Genomic DNA, 20,260 nt, shown 5'->3' with positions numbered 1-20,260 from the left:
GTGTTCTTCTTATATTGCAGGGCCGGATGCATGAGGACGAGCAAATACAAAGTTAGGCAGACCAAGAAGAGGCAAGAGCACTCTTGAGCCTGTGCGGGATTGAGAAACAGGAGGCAGAGCCCAAGAATGCAGAAAAAAGAACCCGAAAGGGGAATGACTGGTGGCATGTCCAGCTTTCCCTGAGTACTGATGGAGGGGAAATCGCTGAGAAGTGGGGCAGAGGAACCAGGAATTCAGGGTTCATTGAGGCGGACAGGCATGGCACAGAGGCCCTCCAACAAACAAAGGAAGAGGATCCTGCAGGGAAAGGATCTGAAACATGGAGTGAGCACTAGCAGAGTCTTCCTTCTCACCATGTTCCTGGAGGAACGTGGCTACACCAGGTGTGTACAAGGCTCCTGAACCAGAGAGGGAGATTGGAGGGGAATGTTGAGCAGGATGTAGACACTAGTGGTGTCCAAAACACAGAAAATTAATGAGTACAGATGTAAAAAGAAAAAGAGTCCAAAGAGAAGGCTATTAGTTTTGTGCCTCTCTTGAATGGGTTGCCGGCTGCAGCAGGGGTGGAGTGAAACAGGCATACTAATGCAATAGTCTGTCAGAAAACTGCTAGGTGTTCTAGTATTTTGTGCCTGCAGTTTCCTGTCAATGGCTTTACTCACCTTTCTTGATTCCGGGTCACACACCACTCTCATCGTCTACATCGTCTTTCTTTGTCAGCTTCATTTTTCTTTGTCCGGGGTACTTGGAAGTTGTTCATGCTATTCTCCTGATTCAGAACCTGAGGAAGGAAATGGACAAGCTAGAACTTTAAAGTATCTCTATCTTCACATCATCAAAGCGGTAACACGTGCAGAGCAGCTAGCGTGATTTATATTGGTGCAGTTACTTATCGAAGCAGTGTTTCTCTCATGGGACTTCCAAGACGGCTCTGCATGTTTCATCACTCATCTTTAAATCCTGTAAAGAAAAGAAAGGAACATTGAGAATCATTTAAGACCCTATATTATCAAGATTATCAATCAGATAGCACGTTGTGCATTTATGGTTAATGTTCACGATTACTTAACTGAAGTCAGCATGCTGTCTCCAAGACTTATTTTGTGTTTGTTCACAACTGAAGAGATCCTCTGAATGTATAACAGGATATACATTAGTACTTATTCTGAAGCTGCAAAGATATAGGTACAAATGATTGTATACAGTGGTTACTTGTTTAAGCTACTAGATTTATTTTCAAGTGCTTGCTTCAGAAGGCTATAAGGATAGTTTAATCCTTGCATTTATATATTGCTATACATAGAAAACACACAGATTATCTCCTGATACCCTGTGTTTTGATGTATATCTGTAGATCCTGTCTATCTAGTACCCATCAACTTCACATTTGCTAAGTGGTAGGGGGATTCACTCAGGTATTCTAATTGTAGTTATAAGGTCTCTGCACACATTATTTTCTTTTTTCTATATTGGCAGTTTCTAATGTTTTTCTTCTTTTTCTTTCTCACCTAGAAAGTTACAAAAAACGATTGGGTAAAGCATGCATTCCTTCATTGACTCAGCAGGACCTGTTTTTCTCTCTCTTCCCTCCCCTATTCCACCATTAACCTGGAATTGGCTTTGGCATGGTTGGGCTTTCTTAGTAATGAGGGAAGTTGGGGGCATTCCTCCTGACCATCGTATAGCTCCTGTAGAAAACCAAGGTGAGATCTGACAATTAGCCCATTGAGGGTTTCTTTCTTTCTTTCTCTTTTCTTTTATTTCTTTTGTTGTTTGGGGTGATTTTTTTTGTTTACGAACATTCTGCCTAATTTAGTAGCTTAAAGGAGACTTATACCTCCACCTGATATTGTTGGAGTGTCCACTTACCTGTTGCAATTTTCTTTTCATCACACACGCTAAGCTCACCTTAAGGGTAGGTGATGCAACACAACACAACAAAACCAACCTCATAAAAAGGGTGACAGGTTTAAATATTACAGTCACATACCAGACGTATTCTTTTGTCAGGGGTGCCAGCAGCTAGGAGCCCCAGAGGGTCTCAAAGGAAAGAGGAATGAAAGACTTTTTTCAAACCATCAGAAATAGCACCCCTTTGTTGAAGAAAAAGTAAAACATTCACACCTAAAATAACGACTCCAGTATTTAATTTCTGCATTGAATGACACCTACTAACTATTTGCAAGTGAATAAAGGGAAGAAGGGCACACCCTGAACTCTCTTTAGTCAGAGTGAGAACAGTCCAAATTCAGCTTTAAGAATTTGCAAACTTTTAGAGCCCAGGAGGCCTGAAATCAACCATCATGGTGGCCGGAGCCCATCAATAAGATAAGAGATAAACTCCATCAAAACTCTACCAAAGATGAAAGCCTTTGTTGGTTATGCTTGTGGCAGAGCTGTCCGATGAGTCCCTGAGGCCACCAGGCAGAGGAAAATCAGACCAGGCTTTGTGATTTATTTGTCATCCCCTGGAGATGGTCAGGGTCTCAGGAACCAGCAAGCCAAAGCTTTTGGTGCTCTGCTGCTTCCCGAACAAATAACGTCTGCGGAGAGCCATTGCTCAGTTGATGAGAATACCTTTTGAGAGCATGTAAGCTCCAAATTTTGCTCCCAGCGGACGCCAGTGCGTTGGAGGTACAGTGGACTGCTCTGGAGTTACTGAAATAATGCCCCTTGATGAGGGACAGAGCCTCTCCTGCTCCTCATGCCCTTATCTGTTGGGAGAAGGAGCACACCACGCTGTGATCCGCTCCCATGTTGACCCAAAAGGGAGTGAGTGAAAAGGCCCATTCTTGCACTAGCTACTCAGGAATGCCAAGAGGGGGAGCAGCTTGAACCATAGGTACATGAAGCACTCTCACAATCCCCAACAGGATGGCAGTCGGTAGTCCACTTGGTTTAGGCCATCCAAATTAATAAATGGAGTAAAAAAGCATCTCTCTTTCCATCACTAAATCAAGAACGTTTTCCAGAGCAACTGAAGAAAGCCAATTCACTCCCATTCTGAAAAATCCCTACATTATTCTGAGTCTCCCTGAAAATGTCCAGTCTGTTTCCAGCCTGAATTGTGAAGGTGTTTTTCGAGCACTGTATCCTTAGCCAATTAGCCAATTATATTGGCAAAGTGCATCTCCGGCCCAACAATCCATCTGTCCTCTGTCCCATGTGCAGCAATTAAACTGACACTTTAAAGCATATGGATGACATTCAATGTATTTGAATCAAGGAGGCTCCTTCATTCAAATAGATTGTAGGTTTGGAGATGGTTCTCCTCCTGCCTGATGAACCATCGCTTGGATGTGCAGGTGGATGAGCACATTTGAAAACCAAGAGTTATGCTTTGTAGGTTGTATAAGAGTTTCATTATAGCCCCACTTTGTTCAGTCTGGATCTAGAGTCCCTGGTTCCATTGATAACAGAATCTGAAGATGTATTTTACCAATATGCAGATGACTCTGTAGCAAAAAATCTTTTCACTCCAAAATATCCTTACTCTCAGCACTTTCCTCTCTATTCCATAGTCCTGAAAATGTCTGCAAGTTTCTTATTGGTCAATCAGCCTAAATACAAAAACAGAGGTAAGACACTTCTGACTAACCAGTACAATAAGGGTGTCCGCCCTACATATTTCTCACATTAAATCACTAGGAATAACCATGAATCTCGCTCTCACCAACCACGTATCACTCATAGCTAAATCAGCAAATTACTTCCCACATTCCCTCAAAAACCCAAAACCATGATACCAATAAATCATTTAAGGAAGGTAATCAAAAAGATGGTCACTACTTGTTAAAGACTTTGGCAATTATTTGCTGATTGGTATTGATGTACTTGGCCCTCTCCGCAGGGTCACTCACAAACATTTTTCCTTCACCCCTCTAATTTTAACTGAATTTGTTTCTGTTGGCCTTAGGACTTGATGCATGTTAGCTCTGCTAAACAGTGCTGAAAAATGTTTATACTCAGTCCTTACAAGATGGTAATTTTGGTTTTACACTGAGATTTATATAGGCAGTTTTTTGGAGTGCCTTGAAAGTGGGTGATTCACTTGCATGTGCAGCGTGGTTTCATTTTCTGCTGCCTTTTAGTGTTGTATAGCGTTTTATTAATGTGAGTTATTTATTGTGTTGTAGAGCAACTATTATTGTGATTTAATCCACTTTGACACATTATCCTGAGGATGGTCTCATGGACGGTTGGAGCCTTGGGAGACCGAAACGTCAATCTTATACTCTCCATGATGCAAGCCATTACTTGAGCTGTTGGAGTCCATTAGGAGTGATTTCTGATTCTTTGAAAGACTGCATATAAGACTCAAACCTTTTGTGATTGGAGTCAGGAGGTGTTGATGCTCTCCTTCTATCCCTGGCATGTAAAGGGATTGTGGACTAGAGGGGTCTCCAGTGCATTTGTATTAACACACTAAAAAGTCTCTTTGTTGCTTTGCTATATTGATTAATATATCATTAGTGAATATATAAAAATTCTTCATTTGTCCAAAAAAGAATTACACGCTGTTTGAAGATTTCTTCATTTATGGAATATGATTTATGGTTAATTACAACAACACTTATCATGACACCCCTTAAAACATGTCCCAGGTCTGCCATTGCAGCCTGAATGCAGTTTTAAACTACCAATTCAAATTGGCAAAATAACCTTTTTAAGTTCTACATTTGCTTGTAGTGAAAAACTCATAAATCCATTTTTCAGTACCGTGAGGCCCACCTCTCCCACAGGATAATATGAGGTTGCCTTATTATTACATTTAATAAGTGTCAAGATTGGGAGCAGGTAAGGACTTCATGTTTGGTGTGTGAGAAATTGTAATTTAAAAGCATCCTTAAAGGTAAAGTCAGATTTTAAGTTGCATTTTTTTAAATGCCACTTTTAGAAAATTGGCATTTTTCTGCCCTATTTGGTGCCTGCAGATTGTTCCTGGGTCCCATGACTGGGTGTAGTTGGCAGTCGGACTTTGTATATACCTCCCATGAACAGCCACACAACAGAGGGATTAGGTGTGCCTGGATAGGTCATTACTGACAGGATGGGGGGCAGCGCTGGGACAACACACTTGCAAATCAACAGGCTGTTCTCTGACTTCACACAGAGGACTTCGCACCACTTCATTTTTCATGCAGTCAGCTTGGAGCCAAGGCAGGGGAGACAGTAAACTCCAAGCATTTCAAAGGGAATTCTGTAGGAATGTCTCCTACTTCAAAGAAAGCTTCAGGTATAAATATAAGCCCCGCAGGCCCACAAGGCAGTTCACTTTCTGGAGATGCAGAAGGACTTGCTGCTGTGGCTTGCTGTGTACTTCAAAGGACTTATTTGCTGAACCTGGAAGACTGCCCTGCTGCCTTAAGCCTGCTTTGAACCCTCAGAGGCCTACTCGGCTGTTTGAGACCTGTTCCACTGCTTTAACACAAGACTACCAGTGTGCCTCCAAAGGCTAGTTGGCCTGATCAGGGACAGAAAAGACTCAAACCATCTTGAAACCACAGCTGGACCCATTCTGAGTAAGTCCTAAACCCCCAAGTGGTGCCGCTTCAGTCATGGACCATTAGAGATGGTGGTAGAGAAGCCCAGATATCCAAAATCCAAAACTTGGGACTTACAAAATGTTTGGTTAAAAACTACTCTGAGAACTGAGGCAACACCAGCAGCAATCTGCTTGGCCATCCATCCACAGCGCATCGAAGATTATCTGACTTCGCGGTAGGACCCGCTACATTGTACTCTGCAGCAGCAAATCCTTTTCAGCGGTCCTTTGCAGAGGGGTTGTCTAACATCATGGAGCCCTTGTCCGCAACAGCCTCCAGCACCATCCCGCTGGAGATTTTTGTCTTCCAAAAAACAGACTAAGCTCAAACATGAAACTCTTCATTGCGATGATAACGAAGCATCCTCCTCGGCACCACCTGCAGTCTTGCCCTGCCGATCATCTACCTTCTCAATATACCTTTTGCTGTAATTTCTTGTAAATCAACTAGGCTCAATCCACTTTTTGTATCAGACTCATGCTCTATCGCGAGTAGCCATATTTTTTTTATTTGACCCAGTCTTGCGCGATTAATGTCTGCGTTTGACGCTTTGATCTTTTAGGTGCTAGTTTTCACTCTAAACTTTAAAAATTCATAACTCGTTCTACTGATTGGATATGTCTTTTTTGATGTGATTTTTTATTAAAAGTTACACTATTTTTCAAAATGTATGTAGCGTTTTTCTTTTGTTGTGTTTTCACTTAATTGTTGTTTGTGTGCATATAAATACATTGAACATTGCCTTTGTGTTAAACTTGGCTGCTTTTGTTCCAAGTTACCAGAGGGTTCAGCGCAAGTTAATTTAGTGACCAATTTCTCACAGGTCTTCTGCTAAACGCCCTCACCAATTTCAAAACCATCCTGTAAATTAAGATGTATTTCTTACACTACAAGCTCTTATTAGCTCTCATCCATTTAGAGAGAACTTCATTTGCATCTGATGGAAGACAGAATTAAATTCAAGGTCTAATGCCTGGCATATAATCCAGTAGATTAAAAAATCAACTTCTAGCCAACCTATTCAGCATTCGGGACTCTGAATGAGCTCGAGAGAAAGAAATATGTCCTTATTAAAATAGGTCTCAATCGCATGAGCTTTCTTTCCCAAGGTCTCCCTTAACAGGCTGGACATCTTGCTGTGAATGTATGGATTCAACAGACCTGTGCTCCGTTTGTAAAAAATTAAGGCTCGTGTATTTCAACTATTCCTGAACTGATGAAAGTCTTTGCTTTCAAGCCAATCGTGCATTTACTGTAATAAAACGTTTGTTAAATGACAAAGCTCATCTTGATTTCTTATGCTCAAAATATCCCTGCTTATAAATACAAACATTACTGCTACCTACAACCACTGAAATCCGTTGTGGAATTAAGTTATGGAGTGTTTTGCGATCACTTCTAACATAAACGTTGGCCTTGAACTAGGCAGTAGAAGGGCTTTTGCGTGAATCCGGCAATAGATGAGCCTATTACGTGAATCAGGCACTATAAAACCATACTGAAGTTTATGTTCTGTAATGCTTTATGACGCTGTACATTATGTCAAGTTATAACGTGATATGTTATGCATGTTATGCAGAGGTTATGAAACTCCTACGTTTATCCCAATCATCACTTTAGCCTGTGGACCATCAAAGAATATCAATGAAATTGCAGCATAAGATTGTAAAACAGTAGAGAAGGAATTGATCAACAATCATGCAAGAGCTAAGTGAAAAATGTCATGTTTCAAGGATGTTTTTGAGTGTACTCCCTTAGATATCTGTCTGTCTATCTATCTATCTATCTATCTATCTATCTATCTATCTATCTATCTATCTATCTATCTATCTATCTGTCTGTCTATCTATCTACCCACCTACCTAGTTACAACCCTGTGGGACATACATGTTGGTGGGCTTAGTCGTAAATCTTAAATGAGTACATTTCACAAATGGCTTCATACGTGAACAGTGTATGGAGACGGCATCGTAGGTTTCCAATGTCTAATAAATGACTAGTTGCTGAAATAATTGTAAACATACTAAATTATGTATACGGTATTTTAAGGTTAAGCACTGAATGTTATAGTTAGGGATAAGTGCAATCAAGCATCAAATAATCCGGACATTAAAAAGGCAAAAGCATGATCAGCCGTGAAAAGAAAGGCAAACGAGAATAAAAGTTCAAAAGTGTTTATTCTGGGAGAGGGTGTATAAATAGATTGCAGTTCATCAATAGAGGTGATGCGGTCTTGTGTGAGCCTAGCAGAGTGACTACGCTTTCTGGTAAACAGACTGACGCGGTGTGGAGGAGAGCAGAGCGATGTCATTTTTAAAGGTAAAGTTGTCTGTTCTTGGCAACGGCAGGCAATAAGGTCAAAAAAGAGAAATGAGTAACATGAAAGTCATGCTGACCTCACAAATAGGACGGTAAAAGAGTTGTTTCATCTAACAGGCTTTCGATCATAAAATGCCATCTGTGAGTCACACATGAAAGGCAGAAATGTGCAACACCATCAAGGATCAAAAACTGCTGCAGAACCAAGGTGATACAACGATGTCATCAAACCGAAAATGACAATGATGACTTCCAGTTTCCACCACAGGTGATAGCCGTTTTTCTTCTTCTGTAACGACAATTGACTCGGCCGAATTACACAAAGTGGATTGGTCAAATAGCAAGCTCCATCTCTGTTAATTTGCCCTCTTAGCGTATTATTGCTCTTAATTGCATATTGCTTGTTATCTTCAGTTGTGTGGGTGCTTAATAGCTCTGTGTTATGTGTTGGTCCTGCATTAAAGTGGAACAGAATTTTAAATCAATGTTTTGCGCAATTCAACCCATTTAACTTGGCACACATTTAAATTAATTTTAAAACCATTTGTTCTTTACTTGTGAACCAAAAGCATCTCGCGCACTTTAGCACTACCACAACTAAACATTAGAAGACATATGTAATTAAGGACAACAGGCTGTGCCTTGTTAATTCAACTTTTTACTGATAAATAGCATCAGTTCTTTTTTAACACTTTTATTTGCATCACGCTGATATTGTGTTAATTAAAGTGCTACTGTGAAAATCAAGACTAGTGCTTTAGTGAAGAGACAATCATAAATAACTAACACTCATCAGCACATCTTACACATATTGCCAACGGTGACACTAGCAATTTTGGTCATCATGGTTAACACTTTAGGCCACCCACTTAACCCTATAACCCAAATACTAAACACTATAGGCTTGACTTTTATGCTAAGCATTTAGGGCCAGATGTAGGAAGCAAAAAATTTGTGAGTCGGAAATTGCGATTCGCAATTTCCGACTCGCAAAATGGGATCCAACCAAAAAAAGAGACATCATTTTGCGACTCACAAATGATGCCGCACTGCAGATTGCGAGTCCACTGCTAGTGAGGTTGCTTTTTGCGACCTCGCTAAAAACAAAGTCGCAAATTGCGAGTGGGTATCGCAAATTGCGACTGTGCTGTAAATTGCATGCAGGTGCAGCAAAACAGTTTGAAAAACACTTCCTGGCTCTTGCTGATGACATCAGAGCCAGGAAGACATCAAATACACCTGGGAGGAGGGAGGACCACACCCTTTTCTAATTGCTGAGCAACTCCCTGGAGGAACAGCAGCAACAATGGAAGAGTCAGATAGTGCAGGCAGGAAGAGAAAATTGAACCCGAGGCCAAGAGGTGCAGTGAGCATAGCACTTGCACATTTGTGGGGATGGCGCTGACGCGCACAGTCTGTCGTTGAAGCTGCGGATTGAGTAGATCAATTAATTCTAATATTGCTGTACTGCTGAGTCTGTATTTGTCATAAATCTCCTCCTCAGTTTGTTGGAAAAGTGTCTGCCTGGTTCTGTATATCCTCTCCTGTCTCTGGCTCCTCCTCCTCCTCTGCTGTGCGGCGTGGACTTTCCTCCTCCTTGCTATCACATATATTTCAGCCATTTTGAGTAACCCAGATGCCTTCTGGGTCTCCTTTTATACTTTGGTTATGGTTACCACCTGCTCTGAGTTAGTGGTAATTTGGGTGTGCAAAATGGGCTTTTTGCGACTTCTCGCTATTTGCGAGTGGCTTTTTCATATGGTTTGCGACTCGCAAATTGCGTCTCCCTATTTGCGGGTCGCACAATGGGGTCGCAAATTTTGCGAGTCGGTAATGGCTCACGTCGCAATTTGCGATTCGGAAATGGGATTTTTGCATCCCATTTCTGATTTTGCGGGGTCGCAAATAGCGATTCGGACCATTTGCGACTCGCAAATTTTTGCTACATCTGGCCCTTAAACCTTAACTGTAACCGTATAACTAAATTAAACCTCTATACCCTTAACCATATCACTGTAACCCCTATAACACATACCATCAACACTATATTCCAAAACCTTAGACTATTGCCCAAAACTATAATCTCTTTAACTCTATATTCAACCCACTTTACCCAACCCCTACCCAAATTCTTAACCTCTATATCCTATACTCTTAACATCACCCTATAAATCCTTACCCTAAACTTCTAGCCCTTAACCCTTTACCCCAAACTGTTAACTCATAACCTATAACCCCAAACCATTTATCCTAAACTCCTAACCCAATATCTCTATACTCCCCTAACCCTTAACCCATAACACTATACCCTAAACCCGTGATCCTATACCCTAAACCCTAAACTATGTAACCCTAGCCCCATAACCTTAAACCCTATACACATTACTTTATACTCCATATCCTAAACCCCTAACCCCTACACCCTTCACTCCTGTCACAATGTCCTTACTTCAAACGATTTTGGGAACAACCAATCTGGAAAGTGTCCCTTGTACCAAGTATTTATTTTCAGAACTGATAAATGGGAGATGTAAATAGTGACCCCAAAAACAAATTAGCGAAAATGACTTGGCATTCACAGGCTTCTTTATATGATATGGAGTTAGTATTATTAGTAGTATTGCCTCAGGCAAGTGTAGTTTTCAGTTTGTTTACTAGTATATTGGCCCTTTCCCATTCACCATTTCTGGATACCCTGAGAAGTAGCCAGTTCACTCTTTTGGATGTTTCTTGATGTTTTGTTTCTCTTCATACTCGTATTCACTCAGCTCTAACAGCTTTTGCTGCAATTATATAGTCTTGCCCATAGCGATTCCGACCATTTACAGCAACTGACCTGCATATCCTCTGCGTTTAGAATTCGAGGAACAACCATCCAATGACTGCACTCTTTCTGCTATCCTCAAGGAATGCCTGATTTGAGTTGAGAATACAGGTGCACAGACCGTCAAAGAAATTTTGCATTCCTTTACTACTCGGAAGAGTCACAAAGTAAGTACCAGGTGTCAGGCACCTGGCTCAGTACCAAGTACTGTTGTCACTCAGGGATGCTCTCCATCCCATGCAGAAATCCCCCTCATTTGGTTTAATGGAGGTGGCACAAGTAACTTTAGAGAAGGTTAAGTACATGATGAAAACAATATTTTTCTCCTGGTAACAGATCACATGTTCCATCTAGACTCTTTTGTTATGGTGCATGGAATTTATAAAGCAAATCTGTAACAAGATGGCCCTTTTGGGATTATACCCACTTGTACTTCTATGATTCCCATCTACTGTTGAGTTTAGAGCATCTCTTCTTCTGGGTGTAGTTGTCCCAAGGCACTCCAGTGACAAAGGGTTGAGAACGTTTCTCCTTTTGGATGCAGAGTGGCTAGCTCATTGCACTGAGAGTTCTAGAAGGTTTACCTACCTATCAGAACCTATTCTTAGTTTGCTCAGCTCCTCTTGTGGGCAGTCTCAGTTGCAGTTCCAACCTAATCAGTTAGGCCCTTGTCTATCCCCTTAGCTGAGCGTTTCAATCAAAAGGAGGAAGACAACCCCACTGACCTCCCCACATAACAAAGAAGGAACAAAGAAAAGTATATGTGTGGAGAAAAACTAGCAACTCCTGTACCAGCCTTTCAGGGAGTCCATCTAAAACAGTGCTATGGAGTGTTCACCATAGGACCAGGGGCACACTGCACCAAGGTATGAGTGGATCTTCTACAGGTACAATCTGTGAAGGTGCAGAAGTTGTATTTGGTCTTCGTTGTGCAATTGGAGGGCTCTCAAGTGTCTACTTTAGTATCAGAAGCCCACCTCGTCTGGGCTAATTCCCCTCTTTCCACTCCCCTGATTCTTCCTCCACAGTGGAATTGGATTCACCTGATTTTTCAAAACAGAAGCAGCTGGATGAAATAATTACATTTGATCCCTGATCCCACTGAAGTTTTACCCTCATGGTGTCCTTGGTCAACAGTTAAGACTGCTTTGTGGTTGGTCTTAGGGCAAACTTGAAAGGCCAAGGGGTCCAGAGGCACCTCAGTATCAATTCAAGTTTCAGTTCTGATCCACATTCTTGGTGACCAGTTCCTTGGCTGGCTTGGCAACCAGTTTCCCAGTCGAGTGGTTTGTCAAACCTCAATTCAAGTCACTCTAGCTGAGAATCAGGGATGCATGATTCAACTGTTGATCCATCTCTGGGGCATCCCTCTAGCCAAAGTACTTGTTTGGAAGAACAGGACACTAACACCTATTTGCAAATTGGCACAAGTGACCACAACAAACTGTATCCAAAAAGATGCTACCACACTGCCACAACAAACTGTATCCAAAAAGATGCTACCACACTGCCATTGCCAATGTTTTGGTAATGCAATCCATTAATATCCCAGGAGAATGAGGGTATCCATCCTTTGATGATGGCACTCCTCCCCTGGGATCCTCTGGCTATTGAGATACCAAGTCCTGTTTACAGTGTTTTATGTACCAACACCCCCAGCTTATTCTGTGGTGTTGAGGTGACAGTAGCTTTCTTGATTGGGGAAGTGACATAATTCCATGGAGCTTTAAAATATAGTTCAAGAAAATGTGTCAGTCAGTGTATCCTTGGGACCGATAAATATCACTGCCCTCATGGCCAGCCACGGGATTCATCTAATCAGGAGTTTGACCAGTACAACTTCTTTCTTCTCGACAATGCTAACAAGCATATATATTCATGCTCAAACTGGAACTAAAAACTGCAGAACAAAGTAGTAGATGTCCTGAGACCTCATTGCTGCCCCCAACCACACAAATTTCAGTTGATGAAGCACCAGCAGTCCTACCTTAAAGCCAGAGGCCCAGGAGAAAGTTGCTGTTCTCTTCAGTGGGAATAAACGTTTTGGTCCGACAAGGTATACGTTTTTTCAGTAGTGCAAGATGTATAGGGAAAACGCAAAATCACTGAGCACTTACTGTTACAAGTCAGACCTCTCTCTCTCTCTCTTCTAGTCAGTGAAGGTCTTTCAGTCATTTCAGGCTAAAAAGGTCTTCCACCCCAACACCCAACCTGGAGACTCCTCTTGCTTAAGAAACAGTCAATCGTGGAGGCGGGGCTTGGTCTCAGTCACAATGGCCACTTTAGACAGCTTCTGTTGGTGGGTCGTACACACTGAATGAGATGGTATCCAATACCATTCCCCTGAGAAAATGATACATTGCACACTCCTTGAAAACTAGGAGAATACAAACATGATGGCATGAGAGCACGATAGTCACAGGTGACTGGGAATCACCCAATATCTCTAATCCAGGGCTGCTTTCTCCTGGAGCCACCTGGCTGTCAACATCTACTGAATGTCCTTGAACCTAGTCTGAGGAAAGGGATCATGGCAGGAGGTGCTGGTGCCATTTGCTGCTAGCCACCTCCCTGCTGAATACAGCATGCACTGCAGATTTAAAAGCTCTCCAGCCAGAAACTCCTAGTCAGTGTGTTCCTACCCAGATGCACACTTTGAAACACTCACCTGGAGCACGTTACAGAGGACCCAGTTCTACTGAGCTGACCTCAAAAATGGGAAGACTGAGAGTCTTCCATTTTGGATTGGGCTTGAGTTTCCTCCTTCTCACACACCGGTGGAAGAGTCCACTTCTATGTCTCTGGGGGATGCCCTTTTGTGGTCCACTATAGCCTCAGTAAAATACCCAAATATGCCCATAATGATGTGGACCAGATTAACAACACCCAGGGATTCATTTAGATCTTAGAGACAGAGGTTTCAGTCTTTGTGTCATGCTGGCATAGGTTATCCCACCCAATTTATATATTCAACAGAAAATACTCCCTCGTTCTTGATGGTAGTTATTCATTTGCGCTGCAATTTTCATCCATCAGCAGTCCATAGGTGTCTTGCATTGGATAATACTCCATTGGCGTTAGAGTGGCAGTTTAACACCTGCCAGATTTCTATGTGTTCATCATATTGAAGGCCTTGTACTGATGGAGTAATTAAGTAGCAGGCATTTTTTCTCTTGCTGCATCAACATGTCTTAAAGGCAGACATGTACGTCACACAATTGAGATGAATGTACTAAGTAAGCACAACTGCAGACCACACTATAAAAACACACCCCTTTCAAACCCACCATTCTTTCCTGTTCTCATTTGGAAGCTGCAAGACATAGGGAGAATAATTTTTGGCACTGGTCTACTCTATTTACTATATATTTATTTACCTCTACTTTTATGTATTTTAATTATTCATTTTTTCATTACCATGGCTAGAAGAAGGAACCTCAGATTTTCATACAAAGAATTAACTGTCATGGTGAATGAGATTATTAGGTTTGAGCCACAATTGTTTGGTGGCATTGTTCAGAATACCACCATTGCCAAAAAAAGGGAAATGTGAGGGAGAATGAATGCTGTTTCTAACAAGTCATTTACAGGAGGAAATTAGGAAGCACTGGAATGATCTCTGGAGGGGGGTGGGGCTGTGGTCTCAAAATCCCTTGTAGAGGGGTAGCAGATAGATGATGGATCTTCCAGGCCAATTAACCTCTTGCCCTGAGAGGAGAAGGTGTAAGGAATTCTCCACACTGAAGAGTTTGCTGGAATCCCTGGTGGAATGGAGACTGGTAAGTCAAATAACTGAATGTTAGTCTGCAACTGTGAACTCTTCAGTTATACCTCTCTGTGTATAAATGATTCATTTCATTATTTTCTAATAATGTGCATTTCGACCAAAACAAATTTACGTAACTTGATTTTCACTCAAAGTTATAAAATTATATATTATATGTTCTTACTCATTATATAACATGTAAAGCTTTGTTTCTTTACTAATTTATATGTGTTATACCCTTCTAACAAATACCCATACACGTATCTATAATAATAAATATTTTTTTAGCATCTTTATTATTGTTAACCTATCTTCTGGTGTGTGTTCATTTATATGGTTCTGTTAAGCAAATCATAAAAATTGCCATATAATAATATGTAATGTATTATCTAAGATAGTTCCTTGAGCGCTGAGACACCCCTAGGAGTAGCTGTGTGCTGTATAAATCCCATTTCATTTCTTTAAAATCTTTATGAAATCTGAGTTATGGTCCACAACTACTTCCATAGTGTAAGGGATCAATGACTACATTTCCTATAATACATCATTGCAGGTCATGTTTGTTTATGTTACTTTTTTAGTTACAGTATGGCATATTTTGTGCTGATCTATATGTGTGTAATACCTAATGCTCTTGTTGTGTAACAAGTTTCAAAAGTGTTCATACTGAGATATATGTTAGTTTAGCCTGTTGTCTCACTCTATCTACAGTGTAAATAAATATGTAATATATGCTCCATTGTGTCTACAGGTTAATACACTTACTGTTGCATTTTCATGTAGTCTCTATTCTTTCAAAGTCATGGTTTATATCATACACATGCTAAGCCATTATGATGTACTGTACTATGCTAATATTGTAATGAGAAAGTTAAATCTCAAATCACTCTTAACAGTCTGAAGCACTTCTGTGCTCTTATACCAAGGACGTTATCCCTCTTATGTGACTTAAGTTCACATTCTGAAGAACTAGTTATTAACCTCACTTCTTTAGCATTGATGATTGCTACTTCATATGATAGCATTTTCTAAGGCAATTGACATATGTACTATGGTCACTCCACATATATCTGCCATGTGACAACGATGCTACTCATACAAAAGTCTAAAGTTTTCCAAAATAGCTACCACATAGGTGTCCAACATATAGTTAGAAATGAAGGTGTGATATCTTACTTAACCTCTACATCTGACCTTGTGTTTTACATTACAAACGACACGTGAAAATAGGAAGACAAGATGCTTTCATCAACACTTCCTGGACACTTTCTTTATTTAAATACATATGTGTCACGTCATATAAATCCTTTGCATTTTACTAGCTGGTATCTAAGCAATGTTTATGATGGTGGACCTCAACTCAGTCACACTAAAGATGTGTTAATTTATTGGGACAAAATACTTATTTTTAATCTGTCCCTTAGGAACACACAAAGGAACATTTTAATATAATTAATAATAGGAGGATATCCTTTGGATAAACAATTCTGAACTAATGATCAGTTAAATATAAGTTCTACAATTAATTATTCTAATTAGTAAACTAATTATTATTGTCTTTAATGTTGATTGACATTGTAGGACCATATATATATATATACATATATATATATATACACATATATGTGTGTGTGTATATATATATATATATACATATAAATTTATATATATATATATATACTCTTTCACCACTTAATACGTACCTGTATTTACCTGCAAAACCTTTGCCATGCATACACCTTTATCATCCATGCCACTACTGAATAAAAAAATAATATTTACCTTTAAAACCTTTATCATGCATATACCTTTCCCATTCATGCCTTTAGAATGAAATTAGTATTAAAGGTATGTGTGGTAAAGGTATATTCATAGTAAAGGCATGAGGGTAAAGGCATGCATGGCAAAGGCATGTGCGTGGTAATGCCATGGTTGTCAATGCATTTCATAGTAAATGTATCATTGTAAACAATGCTTCCCACCACAGGTCAATGAGTGTGGAGGTAGGCCAGCATTGGCACAGTTAAGTAAAGCCACTGATGCCCATAATTTTCATACAGCTATGGGCTAGAACATCGTCAGTGTACCCTCTAGAAATGAAGACTAGATGGGCCAGGTCATGGGGCTCCTCATTGAAAACAGTGACCTCCTGGGGGAGCTAAATCAGTTTCAAAGGGAGCACCCTGACATCATGTAACAATATATTTCTACCTTGTGCTCACTTTCTGGGATGGTGCAGAATGGTTTTAAGGATATATTTAGGGCTATTGGGTACCACCTACCACTTTCTGTGGATCTTCAACAACAACCAATATTCCACCAGGCTCATCTACAGAAAGGGAGGCCCCGTAACCCCTAGAGACACCTGTCAGCACCTTGGAGTCTGCAACTATGGAGATATCAGTGCCCCTCAATACGGGTCATTCGGCTGGGCCAGTGGAAGAGAATTCAACCAAGGCCACCACCAAGAGGCATAACTTCTGTGAATCAGTAGCATTCACTTTTGGGACAATTTATGTCTCACATTTGCCTTGGGAGAAAATGATTTATTGTTGACATGCATGAACTCTAAACGGCTGTGGACCTAATTCACAAAAGTAAACGTACACATTTGTGTAAGTTTAAGCTTTTTCTGTATTCACAAAACTGCACTTTAGTAGTATGTTTACCAGTGTGGAGACTCTGTAGATGGGGCGGAGAACTCCACACATAAAAAATATAGGCATGTCCTGGAAAAAATGTATTCAATGTAATGTAAAATAAAAAAATTATAACATTTGTATGTACAATGAACAGAATTTGAAAATAAATAAATATAAGTAAAAGGTATGTGACCTCTCTTCTTTTATACAAATTATTTTTGTTTCAAAAACAAATCTGTCAACAGAGGTTTATTTTATATGGCATACAATGCAGGTGTATTAAAATTAATCTTTCTTTCTTGTATATGTTTGCAACTACCATCTGTTACAGATATATTTGTTAGACTCTATTTTTGTAGGCATAAACTACCATTGTAAGTACCTCTGGCAACTTTCTTGAAAGCCACCTGAGGTTCACCTAAAGTGGCGGTTGCTTGACTTGTCCATCATGGCAGATGGACGTTGTCCATTTCCTAACATTTCCATCCGTCAACAACATACACACCCTTAGGACAAGATGGTGTTAATGATAAGAGTCAGTCCAGTTATTGGTGATGGAGTCCATTGACATATATGTACGTCACAGTAACATACACATATCTATGAGAATTTCTCCCTTTTCTCCTAAGTTTGGTAAAGTGCAGACCTACTCCGATATTGCTGCTCTCTGAACTCTGCAAGCTACAAATTATTATCATTGAGGCACTGTTACAATTGTTGAGGTTAAATGTATGTGTATATCTATCTATCTATCTATCTATCTATCTATCTATCTATCTATCTATCTATCTATCTATCTATCTATCTATATAATCTACATACATATATTCCTATATTTATATATTCACTGAAAAAAACAAAGGTTTCAGGGACGTTATAGTTAGGAAATAGAAATATAAAAACATAAGAATTCACTTAAAAAAACAAAGGTTACAGGTATGCTATAGTTAGGCTCACATTTTAAACACACAAAACCATAGAAATTCACAAGATAGAGTTATCTCAAGTAACTATAAGTCATGCCCTAAGGTACCTTTAAGTTGCACCCTTGCCATGCACAGTTTTTGTGTCACAAAATGTACTGCAAATGTTACAGTGATATTATCAATGATGTTATCAAATATGTCATGAGTGCCATAATTTGGTGAGTAATTAGCAGTGCATGGTGTGGGTGGGGACCCACTGACACCCTCATGCTGCCACTCACACATCTGTGCAGACACTAATGCACAAACTGACAGTGATGCACACACTCTCACACCAGACAGAGACTCTCACAGCTACTCTCGCCACCAGACACACCCTCTCACACCTATTCTCACACCCAGAGAGATGGGCTGTGTCCAACTCCCGCCACTCATAAATCAAAATCAAATCATTAACATTTATAAAGCGCGCTACTCACCCGTGCGGGTCTCAAGGTGCTAGGGGGAAGGGGTTATTGGTGCTCGAAGAGCCAGGTCTTGAGGAGTCTCTGGAATATGGAGTGGTCCTGGGTGGTCCTGAGGATGGTGGGGAGGGTGTTCCAAGTCTTGGCCGCCAGGTAGGAGAAGGACCTCCTACCCGCTGTGGAGCGGCGGATGCGGGGGACGGCGGCGAGAGCGAGGCTGGTGGAGCGGAGAAGACGGGTGGGGGCGTAGAAGCTGAGGCGGTGGTTGAGGTATTCTGGTCCCTTGTTGTGGAGGGCTTTGTGTGCGTGGGTGAGAAGTCGGAAGGTGATCCTTTTGCTGACGGGAAGCCAGTGCAGGTGTCTCAGGTGGGCAGAGATGTGGCTGTTGCGGGGTATGTCGAGGATGAGGCGGGCGGAGGCGTTTTGAATCCGTTGCAGGCGTTTCTGGAGTTTTGCGGTGGTCCCAGCATAAAGGGTGTTGCCGTAGTCCAGGCGGCTAGTGACGAGGGCGTAGGTCACGGTCTTTCTGGTGTCGGCGGGGATCCAGCGGAAGATCTTACGGAGCATGCAGAGGGTGAGGAAGCAGGAGGAGGACACGGCGTTGACTTGTTTGGTCATGGTGAGGAGAGGGTCCAAGATGAAGCCGAGGTTGCGAGCGTGGTCTGAGGCGGTAGGTGCGGTGCCAAGGGCCGTGGGCCACCAGGAGTCGTCCCAGGCGGTCGGGGTGTTGCCGAGGATGAGGTCTTCCGTTTTGTCTGAGTTCAGTTTCAGACGGCTGAGTCTCATCCAATCTGCGACGTCCTTCATACCATCTTGCAGGTTGGTCTTTGCGCTGGTGGGGTCCTTGGTGAGGGAGAGTATAAGTTGAGTGTCGTCGGCGTAAGAGGTGATGATGATGCTGTGCTTGCGTACGATGTCGGCGAGGGGGCTCATGTAGACATTGAAGAGTGTCGGGCTGAGCGAGGAGCCTTGAGGGACGCCGCAGATGATCTCGGTGGGGTCTGAGCGAAAAGGTGGGAGGTAGACTCTTTGAGAGAGGTTGGAGAGAAAGGAGGCGATCCAGTCCAGGGCCTGGCCTTGGATCCCGGTGGAGCTGAGGCAGGTTATTAGGGTGTGGTGACAGACAGTGTCGAAGGCAGCCGAGAGGTCGAGGAGGATGAGGGCGACTGTTTCACCGTTGTCCATCAGGGTTCTGATGTCGTCTGTGACTGAGATGAGGGCGGTTTCAGTGCTGTGGTTGGCTCGGAATCCGGATTGTGAGGGGTCGAGAAGGTTGTTGTCTTCAAGGAAGTTGGTAAGCTGCTTGTTGACGGTCTTCTCTATGACTTTGGCAGGGAAGGGGAGGAGCGAGATGGGGCGGAAGTTCTTCAGGTCGCTTGGGTCAGCCGTAGGTTTCTTCAGTAGGGCGTTGACTTCAGCGTGTTTCCAGCTTTCGGGGAAGGTAGCAGACGAAAACGAGGAGTTGATGATGGTCTGGAGGTGCGGGGCGATGATGTCGTCGGCTTTATTGAAGATGAAGTGTGGGCAGGGGTCCGAGGGGGCACCGGAGTGGATTGAGTTCATGGTGGTTTTGGTTTCTTCTGTGTTGATGTGGGTCCAGGCATTGAGGGTGATGGCTGGTGGTGTGGGTTCAGTGTTGGTCGGCTGGGTCTGGTGTCCCAAGCTGTCGTGTAGGTCGGTAATCTTACGATGGAAGAAGGCGGCGAGGGAGTTGCACAGGTCTTGTGAAGGCGTGATGGCGTTGGCGTTGGGGTTGGAGAACTCTTTTACGAT

The sequence above is a fragment of the Pleurodeles waltl genome, chromosome 2_2 (genome assembly GCF_031143425.1).
Source record: "Pleurodeles waltl isolate 20211129_DDA chromosome 2_2, aPleWal1.hap1.20221129, whole genome shotgun sequence".
In the NCBI taxonomy this organism is placed as follows: domain Eukaryota; kingdom Metazoa; phylum Chordata; class Amphibia; order Caudata; family Salamandridae; genus Pleurodeles; species Pleurodeles waltl.
This window is presented reverse-complemented; position numbering follows the sequence as displayed.